This window comes from Acomys minous (genome assembly GCF_964271855.1).
Source record: "Acomys minous genome assembly, chromosome: 3".
NCBI lineage: Eukaryota > Metazoa > Chordata > Mammalia > Rodentia > Muridae > Acomys > Acomys minous.
Genome location: NC_140485.1, coordinates 80846 through 94059, shown reverse-complemented (window position 1 = coordinate 94059; position 13214 = coordinate 80846). Strand labels below are relative to the sequence as shown.

The window sequence follows — 13214 nt, the reverse complement described above, 5'->3', positions numbered from 1 at the left end:
CAAGGTATTGGAAGTAAATCTTGTATTATAATTGTGTTGGATGGGTACAATACCTCATATTAGAGTAGTTAGCTCCTAGCAACACCCAGCCTATCTCAAAGAATATGATGAGCATCAAAGAACCTCTTTATGGAGATGGCTTCAAATGTGGCAAACCAGCCACTGGGCAAAATGTCCTTGTTTCTGTCACAGACAGAATTCTGCCTAAAAATAGGCAAGCTTGGATACAGGCAGAGTTAATGGCCAAACTCTGCCAAGATAGGGTAAACAAGTCTTCAATAGTTCCTGCCTCACAAATATATCTGTCAGATATATTAGGCCAGAAGGCTGAAGATGATGCTCCATGTTGTAGAGTTTTGGGTGACTCTTCAGGAAGTAAACTATCTCTGTCATTTTTTTTTTTCATTTTGGAAGCTGCTAACCTGCACTTCCAGTTCACTCAGGTAATCAAGTCTTATTCCTTCTCAAGTCTCTGATGAGGTTGAAGACCAGATAGTTTAGTCTTACAATTAAGCTTAGTTGGTTAGGAGTTAGGATGTTTTTATATCTAGGTAGAACTTTTAAGTTAATAGATGAGATATGATAGATACCAAAATAGGAAAGATGTTTACTTCAAGTTTGCCAAATACAAATAGCAATCACTATGAATGTAACATTTATATAATTTCTGATTGTTTCATGGTTTTTCCTGCTGTAGTTTACTTTATTTATGTATAATAATATAAATGTATATGTTAAAAAAGAAACATAATAAAAATGGAAAAATGTGTATTGCTCCAAGACCCTGACCTGGAACAAAGCATATGTATCATTTGTGAAAGCATGAAATACCAGTGTTGATAGTAATCTAAAATGAATATCTTTCATATATTTTGAATGAAATGTTTGGATATTAGTTGATAAAGAATGATATGTGTAGCACTGTTTTATGTCTTGGTAGTTGGAGCCAGTGACTTAATCTCTTTTAAACCTCTGTCAAAGATTTCTATAAAGTGTCCCATCATTCTTCATGTGATACTTTCTGTGCAGTTCCATAAATAAACTGCAGAATTCTTTTGTAAATAGGATAAGACAGAGGGAATATGAAGGAGAGAATGAATTCAAAACAGACCCCTATCTTGGTTAAATTACTCCACGAAAATGGACTTTTATTCCATGCCTTAATGCTACAAAGATGCATTATAGATGACTCAGATATAATCTCTAACATCTTAATCCATAGGGGTCCATCTGTAAAGGTATAAGATCACAAACACAAATCATGACATGACTACTTTTTTTTACAAAGTTTTTAGGAATCAACATCGGGTTCTCATGCTTGTGAGGAAAGCACTGCACCAAATGAGCTACCACCCCAGGCTCCAGAAGAACTATGTCTCATGATAAAAAATTGTAGACTATATGCTGCTGTGGGTTGAATAGTGTCATCCTAAAAAACATTGGAGCCCTATCTCCAAAGCTGTGATAATGATCTTGTTCAGAAGTAGATTTGTGGCAGTTACTTAAGTGTAGGCATGTCAAATTCCTGCCACAAACAACATTTGGAAATAAATCAATTATTTTGACATATGCTATCAGAAAGTTTATTCCATATTGCTTGGACTTTTGGTATTACAGAGAATATTATTCATTGCAGGAGAGTGTGGGAGAGGACAGGTGTTCAGTTTACAGTGTACCAGGGAAAATGTGACCCCCCTATAAAACACAATCACAGATCAAAGACACCCAAGATCTATCTCCCATGACCAACTCATTGGATTCACATCTCAAATTTTCCATAGTCTCCAAAACTAAGGGAGGGAAGACTCAGGGATTTAAACATCAGTCTGTGGGGACATGTCAGAGTCTCTGTAAAACAAAGGTCTCAGAAGACTGAATCAAGTTGACTTCAAGTTGACCCTAAGCAAATGATGTTCATAAGAGAAGTAACATTTGCCAAAGAAGATAGAGAAGGGATATGAGGAGAAAGAAGAGACAATGATAATTGGTCACAAAAAAATGGACGATGACTCTATAAAGCAAAGAACCATGGGTGCTAACCACCACCTGAATGTAAGCAGTAGGCACACAATCTCTAAGAGGCACCTGAGTTAACAACCCTGGCAACTCTTAAGTTTCAAACTCTGGGAAAAAATGGCTGAAATGCCTATTTAAAATATCGAAGAAGATACTGGCAAGCCAGGATCTCCATGTATCCCTCAGTAACTACCTGTTACATGTCTCTTCTGGCAGGGTTACCCAAGTCCACCCTAAATTTCGCCAGCCAAGGGGCTAGGCTGCTCTTCCCTATATAATAACAAACATGTTGGTTACCTGCTGTCTTTGTACCTTTAAGGATCCTAGATGCTTCACCTAGTTCTCCTCTCTCTCCTCTCCTCTGCGTTCCACCTCTTCCCACATGACCCATCTCAGTCTCATCATGTAACCCCTGGATTCTCCCAGATGGTTCTGCATCTAGCTACCCTCTCCCAATAATCTATAGCAAACTTTTTCCCCAACCATACATAAGCAGTCACGTTCCTTTTTCTATCTCTTTTTTCATTCAATGGCTCAATTTTAGACTCTTAGATGGCCCACTTGGACATGGACACACATTTATGGAGTCTGTGGGGGGTAGGGGAAGGACTGCTAGACATTAAGATATGGTGATATCCTTCAGTAAACAGCATTAATAAAACATGGATAACTTGGGCTGGAGAGATGGCTCAGTGGTTAAGAGCACTGACTGCTCTTCCAGAGGTCTTGAGTTCAATTCCCAGCAACCACATGGTGACTCACAACCATCTATAATGTGATCTGACGCCCTTTATAGTGTGCAGGTGTAAACTCAGGCAGAGCAATGTATACATAATAAATAAATAGATGTGGGTTTTTTTTTTTAAAAAACATGAATAACTTGCTCAAATAGATTCAAATAATTATGAGTAAGAAGCCAGAGGTCAGAGCTGTGGGCTCCTTCAGAAAGCAAGTACAGCAGACAACGCTCACTTCCCTGGGTTAAAACAAAAAATGCCCTGTTCCCGTTAGAGGCAGGAGAGACTAATGAACCTCATTCAACTACAATGTATGTAGAGGAAGTTACTAAAATTAGGTTGTTTTTAAATTAATGTACCCTAAGCATGAACTTAGCGCACATACAAAACCGCAAGACCCACTCAATGACTCCTTGTATTAAGGACAAAGTTAAGCATTTTTAACCTTTATCATATTTAACCCCTGCTCACCTATGGCAAAAGTCCTGTTCAGAGCCCAAATGCTGAGATACTCCCAGAGGCCTCTATGACCCAGGGGCAGAAACGGCTATCAACTGCTTTACCCAGAGGCCTTTGCACCCTCGTGCAATACCTGAGCAACTGCTTCAGCCACAGGCCTTTGCTCCCTTGAGCTAGTCCAGTTAATTGTTCCACCCAAAGGCCTTTGCGCCCTCGTACTGTTCCCTGACGTCTACTTCACTCCAAGGACTTTGCCCCTAGTGCTATGCCAGCTACCTGCTCCGCCAAGAGGCTTTGCGCCTCAGGTTACAGCACAGACAGAAGGCCTCCTGGTACACATTTCTACTCATTACCACTGCACTGGAGGCAGTAACAAAGATTCTTGCCGTCACTGCTCCCGAAATGCACTCTAGCTTGAGGTGGCAATAAGGCAATAGCGAGCCTTAGCTTTCCAAGGGGTAGATGGGGATTACAAATACGGGTTTCTGAACACCTGAGGTGAGTTGGAATGAAGTCCTTGTCCCACGAGAAAGCGGCGAATGATAGGGCACTGCAGTCGAGGGGGTGGGATTGCAGCCATAGACTTCTGAAAACCTAAAGTGACTTGGTATGAAGCGGAGGCCCCATCAGGAAGAGCTGTGTATAACAGGGCCCTGCAGATGTTCAGGTATATAAGCTGTACATCTGGTTAGGTTCCAGGGAAGAGGCCATCTGTTTCTGTGGGATCGAAAGTGAAATACTGGCAATCTAGCAGAGAAAGTCTCAAGCTCCTACAGTGTTGCTGAGTAAGCACTGAAGTGCTGATACACAGGCAGCACTTTCCTCTAGGAGTCCGAGTGGGTACCTTCTTTGAATCTTAGTCTCAGAAAGGTTTGGAAGATCCAGAAACTGTTGCTATGGATTATCACCATAACTAGACTGATTTGGAATTCGCTGCTACTATTGATGTACAAGGACTCGGAGATAAAGACTGTTGTCACAGCACACTCTCCAACAGCTGTGGAGCCAGACCCCTGGGGTGACTGACATTTAGGGCTGTCCAGTGAGCACTACCTGGACATGCCTGGTTCTTTTTTGTAACACTTAAATGTCACCTCTGTCCAATGAAGTTACCTCATATACATTATTTAGAGTAATGCCTTGCACCTGCACTGTAGGCCTTGGGAAAGTTAACTTATTTGTTTTAGTTTCTTGTGCAACCAACTTGGCCATTGATGTATCACCTTTTCAAGGGTCTGTCCATGTTATGAGGACTTAGGTCATAATATCCATATACAGCTTCATGCCAAGACCTTATTCTTATAAAAGCAATAACAAAAAAAAACATGCTGTTTTTCTCTGCATGTAGTAATACAAGTAACCATGTATTCCTGTGCTTCAAAGGACAGCAAGTTTGGTTTAAATGTCATAGTATTGGAGATATTATCTATGTCTTTTCATGTCATTCTTTTCATTCAAAGTTCTATGTCCTTGTAGAAAAACACACCTTTCAAATAGCCTATAAACTTTAAGAGTAGGGGAATTAAAATAAATTTGAAAGACATGCAAATTTACTAATATACTAACAGAGTACTCCTAAAAATGACATGTGAAAAGTAGGGAAGCTTTTCTTATGAAGACACATTTACTTAAAAGAGTTGCTAGATAAATGATAGCAATAGGTTGAAGGAACTTTTCATATAAATCAAGGATACTTAAATTAACTCTTGGTTAGACTCATGCTTTGATGTTGTTTCTGGGAATCAGGGTTTGTTAAGTTTTCATCTCATGCATAAAATAATTTAGTAAAAGTCTTAAAAGAAGCTGATGGATGATTTTATTCACATATAGTGGAAAAAACAAAACAGGCTAGCTAGAAACATTAGGAGCTGTCAACAAGAATGAGTGTAGAGGATGGAAGAAAGCCATTCCTGCTGCAATAAAGGTCACCAAGAAGCCATGTGGAGGAAGTAGGTGCAAAAACTACAGATAATGTGGGAGAAAGTCCAGAGTATATAGGAATGCAGAAATGCAACTCTACCTTTTGGCTGGTACCAGAAAGACAAAGACAGAGATGAAAGATAAAGAAGAAAAAGAAGGAGAAGAAAGAGCAGGAGGAAAAGGAATCTTTTTTGAGCCCCCATAGGCTCATAAAGAGACTACTAAGGGGCGTGGCCTTGTTGGAGAAGATGTGGCCATGGTAGAGAAAGTGTATCACTTGGGGTGGGCCTTGAGGTTTCAAATGCTCAAACCAGGCCCAGGGGTTGAATCAGTCTGAAAGAAAGAATTGCATTTCAATCAACAAAGGTGTAAGGAATTGGAGATCTGAAAAGTGTTTTGACATCAGGCATAGAGATGAAGAGTTTGGAGTTTCCCAATTGGGTTTGAGTCTTGCTTTGGTCCAGAATTTTCTCACTATGCTCCCTTTATAGTCTTTGGGAATGGTAATGCATATCCTGTGCCATTATTTATTGGAAGTATGTGGTCTACTTCTTCATTTTTATTTTACAGGTGATAACAGTTTAAGAGATTGCACACATCTCAGAAGAGACTTTGAACTTTAGACTTTTAAACAGTGCTGATACTGTGATAGACTGTGGGGACTTTCAAAGTTGGACTAAATATATTTTGCATTATGGTATGTCTACAAGCCTATAAGGTAAGGGAATGGAATGTGGCAAAAGAAAGAAAGGAAGGAAGGAAGGAAGGAAGAAAGAAAGAAAGAAAGAAAGAAAGAAAGAAGAGAGAGAGAGAAAGAAAGAAAGAAAGAAAGAAAGAAAGAAAGAAAGAAAGAAAGACTGTGTGAAAATGACCCAGATAGGTTTACAGAGTGTGGCACTATTAAGAGGTGTGACCTTGTTGTAATATGTGTGACCATGTTGGAAGAAGTGTGGCACTGAGGGTGGGCCTTAAGGTTCCAAATGCTCAAGCCTGGACACTGTTCCTTTCTCTTCCTGCTGCCTGTCAACCCAGATATAACTAGTAAGATGTTAGGTAACTCTTAGCTTCCTTTCCGTCACCATATCTGTCTGCATGTCACCACGTTTCCCACTATGATGATAATGAGCTGTAAGCCAGCCCCAATTAAATATTTTCTATCATCAGATTTGCTGAGGTCCTGGATGCTTTCCTGGAGGCTGTGCAAGCACCAGAGACCCGAGGCAAGGCCTCACCTACTGCGTACCATCTTGCCTTAAATCAGATCCAGAAGACCCAAATTTTACCCCATCACCCCATATTTTGGTCCACAAGTCTGGCTGCTTTCCCAGAGGCCACAGTGGCACTAGGGACCCTATGTAAGACACCATCCCTTTCACACTAACTCCCCTTAAAGCACACCCAACATCCCTAAACTATACCCATTTCAGTGGGCCACTAAGGAGGGTGGTTTTTGTGAGGAGAACATGTGTGGTGTGTGCTTTGATGTTCATGATGTGACCCTGTATGGTGATGCCATCCACCGAGGCGGTGGAAAGATCATCCTCACAGAGCACCACCATCTCTATGTATAAGCATTATACAGTTCTAACATTATAACTGTATGAGGTGTGCGGGTTGTACAGAGCAATTAAGACTGGTTATCTGCTCATTGTATGAACAGAAGTAAGACATCTGCAAGTCTTCCTTCATGCCACAGAGAGTCTGTGGCCAATATGAGGAGCTCTTATTTATATCCTTAGAGCCCTAGACGGTGCTTCTCTTCATGCTGGCAAAAGCCACACCCCTCACAAGACAATTAACAGGTGTGGACAAGCTAAAGCTCTAACTAAAATCCCACAGTTGGGATTAGAATAAAAACACATTTACATAACACAAATGAGTTTACAAAGAATCCAAAACTACCATTACAATAGTTGCTTAAATTTGGATCCAAATCAACTGTTTCTTACTCTTTGTGAAGCCAGATCTGTGTTCTACCTCAACAACATCAGCCACTAGATGTCAGAGCTGGCTGGAAAATGTTCACATTGCTCTTATAGAGAAACAGAAGGCTCTAATAGATGAAGAAAAAAAGCCACCTCATGTGTGTTGTGTGACACCACTTCTGGAAAGACCTGAGCAACAGCTGACTCCCTACCAAGAGGGAGCAGACAGGGGATCATACTAAGGAAACCACTGAAACTTGTTGAACAAATGACTTTAATTGGGAGGACAAGGAGGACAGAAACACCCCATGGAGCAGAAGGGTAAAAGCTTGCTTGACCTTCTGTAGGAACAGAGACTGAGAGTGGGAATCAGCTCATCATTGCTACAGGACTTGCATCAGCAACAGAAGTAAACAGCAATGTGAGTGGGGTTCTCTGAGCACTCTCATCCCGATGTGAAAGTTCATTTCCCAGGAGTGAGGGATGGACATGTGACACCTGTCCAGGCAGAGACAACACAGGTGACCATCAGATGTCTGCTACCCTGGAAAGCTTATGTGCACAGTGAGATCTTCACTGTGATGTCTTCCTCTTGCCTTCTTATCACTCGGGGTTCTCTAGAAGTACAGAATTTTAAGATGAATATACATGGGATTTATTAGAATGGCTTACAGATTGTGGTCCTGCTATTCTAACAATGGCTGTTTAATAAGAGAAGGTCCAAGAATCTAGTAGTTGTTCAGTACATGGTGCCGGATGCCTCAGCTCTTCTTCAGCATATGCCAGGATGCTGAAGAACAGACTCTAATGTCATGAAGGAATGAACTTGGCAGTGGGAGCAAACAGGCGAGAACAAGTTTCCTTCTGCCATGTCCTTTAAATAGGTTGCCAGGAAAAGGTGTGGCCCAGATTAAAGATCTGGATTTAAAGTAGATCTTCCCATTTCATATAATTTAATGAAGAAAAAAATTCCTCACATGTGTACCCACCCATTGGGTTTTGTTAATTCTAGATATAGTAATGTTGACAATGAAGAATCGCCATCATGCCTTCTTATTTACTCTCTCCAGCAGCATCAGCTATCTTTGTGTATGCCTGCAACCACAAATTGTTCTTTTGAGTCTCATGACAAATTCATAACTCTGAATACACTACAAAACAGAGTCAAAAACATCAACCAAGGACCATGTATGATGTGGACCTAGACCCACTGCTTGGATGTCGTAGCACAGTCTCCTCAGACAAAAATTAGGGTTTTTAACTAGGGAGACATTGATTTAAACAGTGTTGAATTGTGTTCTGCAATGCAAAGAAAATAGTGGTTCTCAGTAAACTCTAAAACAGGAGTTCATTTTTGATATTAGATGAATGAAGCTTTTTTATAAGAATGAAGTTGGTACAGCCAATTTTCTGTGTGATATGAGGAGGCTGTATGGACTATTTGGCTGAAAGCCAGACTCTATCACTGCTCAGATGGTCACCTCGCTGAACAGCCACCCTGAGGGATATGGGCTCACTTGATGTCATTAGCTTCATTCTTTGTAACTATTATTTATAGAATGGGTCCATTTTCTTTTCTTTTTTTAAATGATTATTGTTTTTTTAATTTAATTTTTACATATACACTTATATTATTACACATATATACAATAGATTACCTATAGCAAGAAGAACTATGACACAAACAGGAATTATATAAATGTTACATTCTTAGTGTTCTGGCTTTTTGTATTTGACAGCCTTGAAGAAGACATCTTTCCTATCTTGGTACATCTAAATTTCTGAATGTAAATCAATCTCCATCACATATTGTCATTATCAACTTAGAACACCTATCTAGACCTAAAAAACATCTTAACCCCTAAACAATTAAGCTTCATTGTCAAACTAAGCTACCTGGTCTTCAACTCCATCAGAGAGTTGAGAAGGAATAAACTTAATTACCTGAGTATGCCAGGAGGGCAGGTTAGCAGCTTTCCAAATGAAAACATGACAGAGACAGTTTTCTACACGAATAGTCACCCAAAACTCTTTATAACGTTGGAGCATCTTCTTCAGCCTTCTGTCCCAATTTACGTGGCAGACATATTTGTGAGGCAGGAACTATTGAGGACTTGCTTACCTTGTCTTGGCAGAGTTTGGCCGTTGACTCTGCCTGCATCCAAGCTTGCCTTTTTTATAGGCAGAATTCTTCTGTGGTAGAAATGAGGACCTTTTGCCCAGTGGCTAGTTTGCCACATTTGATGCCATCAGATCATCCTGAGTGAGGTAACCCAGACCCAGAAAGACACACATGGTATATACTCACTTATAATTGGATATTAGTCACATAATACAGGATAACTACACTACAAAACAGAGTCAGAAACATCAACCAAGGACCATGTATGATGTGGACCTAGACCCACTGCTCGGATGTAGTAGCACAGTCTCCTTGTGGATCCCACGTCTGGAGGGCAGAGACTACTTTAGACATGCATTCTGGCCACTGAACTTAGATCACTTCTCCCTGGCATGATGGCCTTGCCAGGCTACAGAGGAAGAGGTTACAGCTAATATAGATGAGACTTTATAGGCTAAGGGCAGATAATAGGGGAAGAGGGCTCCCCTGTCTGAGTACCAAGGGAGGGAGGGAGGGGGGATCAGGAGGGAATGAGGGAGGGAGCTACAATCAGGATGTGAATAATTTAAACTGAAGAACAAGCAGGCAACGTATATTGCTAATCCCACCATATGGGACTAGCTCTGGGTCCATTTTTTTTAAAGTCAATAAAGAAAGAATGTCCCCACCAGTTGGTGACAATGAACCTGGCCCTGCCATGTTTCTCCTTGACATAAGCTGGAGTCATTTGGGAAGAGGGACTCTTAACTGAGAAAATGATTCCAAAAGTTCAGGCTGACGATAAGCCTGTAAGGCACCTTCTTAATTAGTGAAAAAGGAGCCAGCCCATGGTGGGTGGTAATGACCCTAAGATAATGGGCCTGCAGCAGAACCTAACACTGGATTCTATAAGAAAGTAGGTTGGGCAAACAATAAACAAGGAGCAATCCAGTAAGCAGCACCCTTCATTGACTGCAAATCAGCTCCTGCCTCCAGGGTCTCTCTGTGCTTGAGTTCCTGCCCTGACCTCCTTCGGTCTGAACAGCCTTGAGTTCCCCCGTCACTATAGCACTTCATTTTTCTTGGTAGAAGTGATCAGTAGCAACAGCAAATAAAAATGGAAGAGAATGTTCTAGGAAATTATAGCTATAAATCCTAACATTAAAAATCAGAGATAGCTCAAAAAACATGATATACTTCAAAGACATAGGAAAATAAGAACAAATCAAAAACAAACACAGTGGATAAAAAAAGGAAGAAGAATCAGAGCAAAAAGGAAAGAAAGGGAATGGAAAAACAAACGGGAATGAAGATCCTTATTTCAAGGACAAAAAAAATTACAGTTAGCTAAGGAATCCATCAACAAGGGAAGACTCTAAGTTCACTCAAAGTAGAAGAAAGATGGTGTTGCATCAGATGACAATCGAATCCAGAAGCTCCTTAAGCAATGTCTTTATAATTGACAATCCTCTCAGATAGAAAATATCCATAAATGTCTAAATATATAGGACCTACAGAAATTGAGCCACCTAATTAATTAACAAAACACCTAAGCAGATAACCAACCAGCAAATATTAAACAGTAAAACAAAACTTATAACTCAGAAAGGAAGTCCCAAACTGAATGCAATCATCATGAATTTTCCCAAGCTTTAAAGAAGAACCCACACTCCCAGGCTGCTCTTTGAGATAGAAAGAGAAGGACAGCAGTCCCACTCACTCCATCAGCCATTATTATCCCAACTGCAACCCTGAATAAAGACATAATAAGAAAAAGTTAAAATTTTCTTAATATATATGGGAGCATATATACTCAGAAAAGATTTACCAGGAATCCGTGGAATGCAGCATTTACAGACTGACACACAGCAAGTGCACAGGAGTAACAGGAAGAACCACATAGCAGTTGTAAAGACTTGTCATTTTCTAGAATGGATTTAAATTGAGATCACTGCATTTGGTTAATAAATACAATGCAAAGAAGACAAGTATAATGTTATCCTACACATTAGGAATCTGGGTAATTTAGGGGTGAGCTTAAGTGAAGGGAAGTCTAGGAGGAGACTGAAAATCAAGGAGGAATGGGATAGACAGTACCAGAGTAAACTAGGTTAACATGATCAAAGTGTATGTGTGTAAATGTCAATGAAATTACTTACTTTGTACAATTAATTTGTGCCAATGAAGATTTAAAATAAAAAAAAGCACAATTTTAAAGCAATAAAAATAAAATGCAAAGTCAAAGAAAAGAAAAACATATGATAATTAACTTGGCAAAATGTCATAACAGAATCCCCAAATGGGAACACTTTTCCATTGCTGATGGGAGTGCAAACTAGTACAACCACTTTGGAAATCAATCTGGAGCTTTCTCAGAAAACTGGGAATAGGGCTACCTCAAGACCCAGCTATACCACTCCTGGGCATATACCCAAAAGATGCTCCACCATACAACAAGGACATTTGCTCAACTATGTTCAAAGAAGTTTTATTCATAATAGCCAGAATCTGGAAACTAGATGTCCCTCAACCAAAGAATGGATAAGGAAAGTGTGGTGCATTTACAGAACAGAATACTACTTAGCTACTAAAAGTAAGGAAATCTTGAAATTTGCAGACAAATGGATGGAACTAAGGTTTGTACTTAATTTAGACATTTCTGGGTAGCCCCATTATATCTTGGGTTCATGGAAGGTACCCTAGGGATGTATCTGGATGTCTACAGAGGTAAATATTGCAGCCATAAACTTTGTAAAATTGTTTTAGAAGATCTCAAACAATTTAAGTTTTAAAATTGTTTGAGTTAAATCAGGAATTCCATAATCAAAGATTAAACTCATCTAAACAGTAGTAGATCTTCAGTAAGATCCCATAGAAAGTTTGTTCAGTCAGAGATGATCAATACCCAGAAATTGACAGTTCACACCAATGCCAGATTTTAGAGATGCAGCAGTACACAACTGATGGGGCTGTCAGAGGTTGGAAACAATTCTGCATCACAGTACAGACCTTGCAAAATAACAGATCCCTTCCAGAGACCTTTCATGCCTACTGAACTTCCCCAAATCAATCACTTTTTTTTAAATAATTTATTTATTCTTATTTTATGTGTATTGGTGTTTTGCTTGCATGTACGGGTGTCAGATCTTGGAGTTAGACAGTTGTGAGCTGCCATATGGGTGCTGGGAATTGAACCCAGGTCCGTTAGAAGAACAGTAAGTGCTCTTAACTGCTGAGCCATCTCTCCAGCCCCCTATCAATCACTCTCGACATCATGTCAGAGGCTGATTGTTGTTGTGGTTCTTGGGTGTCGCAGTTGGGAAGGACTGTTGGTTGCTTCATTTTTTGGAAGTCTGCATGGCACCTGCTAGTACCATGAAAGCTAGTCTTTTTTTAAAAACATTTATTTATTTATTATGTATACACAGTGTTCTGCCTGCACACCAGAGCCAGGAGGGGACACCAGATCTCATTACAGATGGTTGTGAGCCACCATGTGGTTGCTGGGAATTGAACTCAGGACCTTTAGAAGAACAGCCAGTGATCTTGACCTCTGAGCCATCTCTCCAGCCCCATGAAAGCTAGTCTTAAGGGAAGAGGTATTCAGGTCAGTTCTGGCTCAAGGCTCTCTAGGCCCTGAGTGTCAAGTATATGGTATCTTCAGCAATAGGTTCTTACCTTGCACCTCTTGGGGTGGGGGCCACTGAGGGCATTAGTCTTTAAAGTTTTAGAAGTCTCTTGAACAACCCTGACCAATAACTTAAAACAGGGCTTCTCAGACCAGGCATTGGGAGTTTGGTTAAATGGTCTATGATTCTTGCAAAGAGCTTTGTTGGCTCAGATAAAGCACTTTCATTTAATGTATATATGTCCATTTATATAATTATTTATTTGTACTGCAGAAAATCTGAGGTTGATGGTTAATGATATATTCCTTATGATTTGTTTTGTTTTGTTTTTCAAGACAGGGTCTCTCTGTGTAGCCTTGGCTGTCCTGGACTTGCTTTGTAGACCAGGCTGGCCTCAAACTCACAGCAATCCGCCTGCCACTATCTC

General features: G+C 40.2%; 2 long non-coding RNA genes across 3 annotated transcripts in view; one reads left to right on the top strand and one right to left on the bottom strand.

Moving 5' to 3' along the window:
• LOC311594322 overlaps positions 1-3335 on the bottom strand; it is a 44125-nt gene extending 40790 nt beyond the window's left edge. For both annotated transcript variants that reach the window (XR_014778056.1, XR_014778057.1), the window contains exon 1: positions 3225-3335. This is a non-coding gene — a long non-coding RNA (uncharacterized lncRNA). The remainder of the gene's footprint in view (positions 1-3224) is intronic.
• Positions 3336-3419: 84 nt separating this feature from the next.
• Positions 3420-8667, top strand: LOC311594020. Its single transcript, XR_014777906.1, has 3 exons — positions 3420-3710; positions 5703-5850; positions 7093-8667. It is a non-coding gene; the product is annotated as an uncharacterized lncRNA (long non-coding RNA).
• The last annotated feature ends 4547 nt before the right edge of the window (positions 8668-13214 follow it).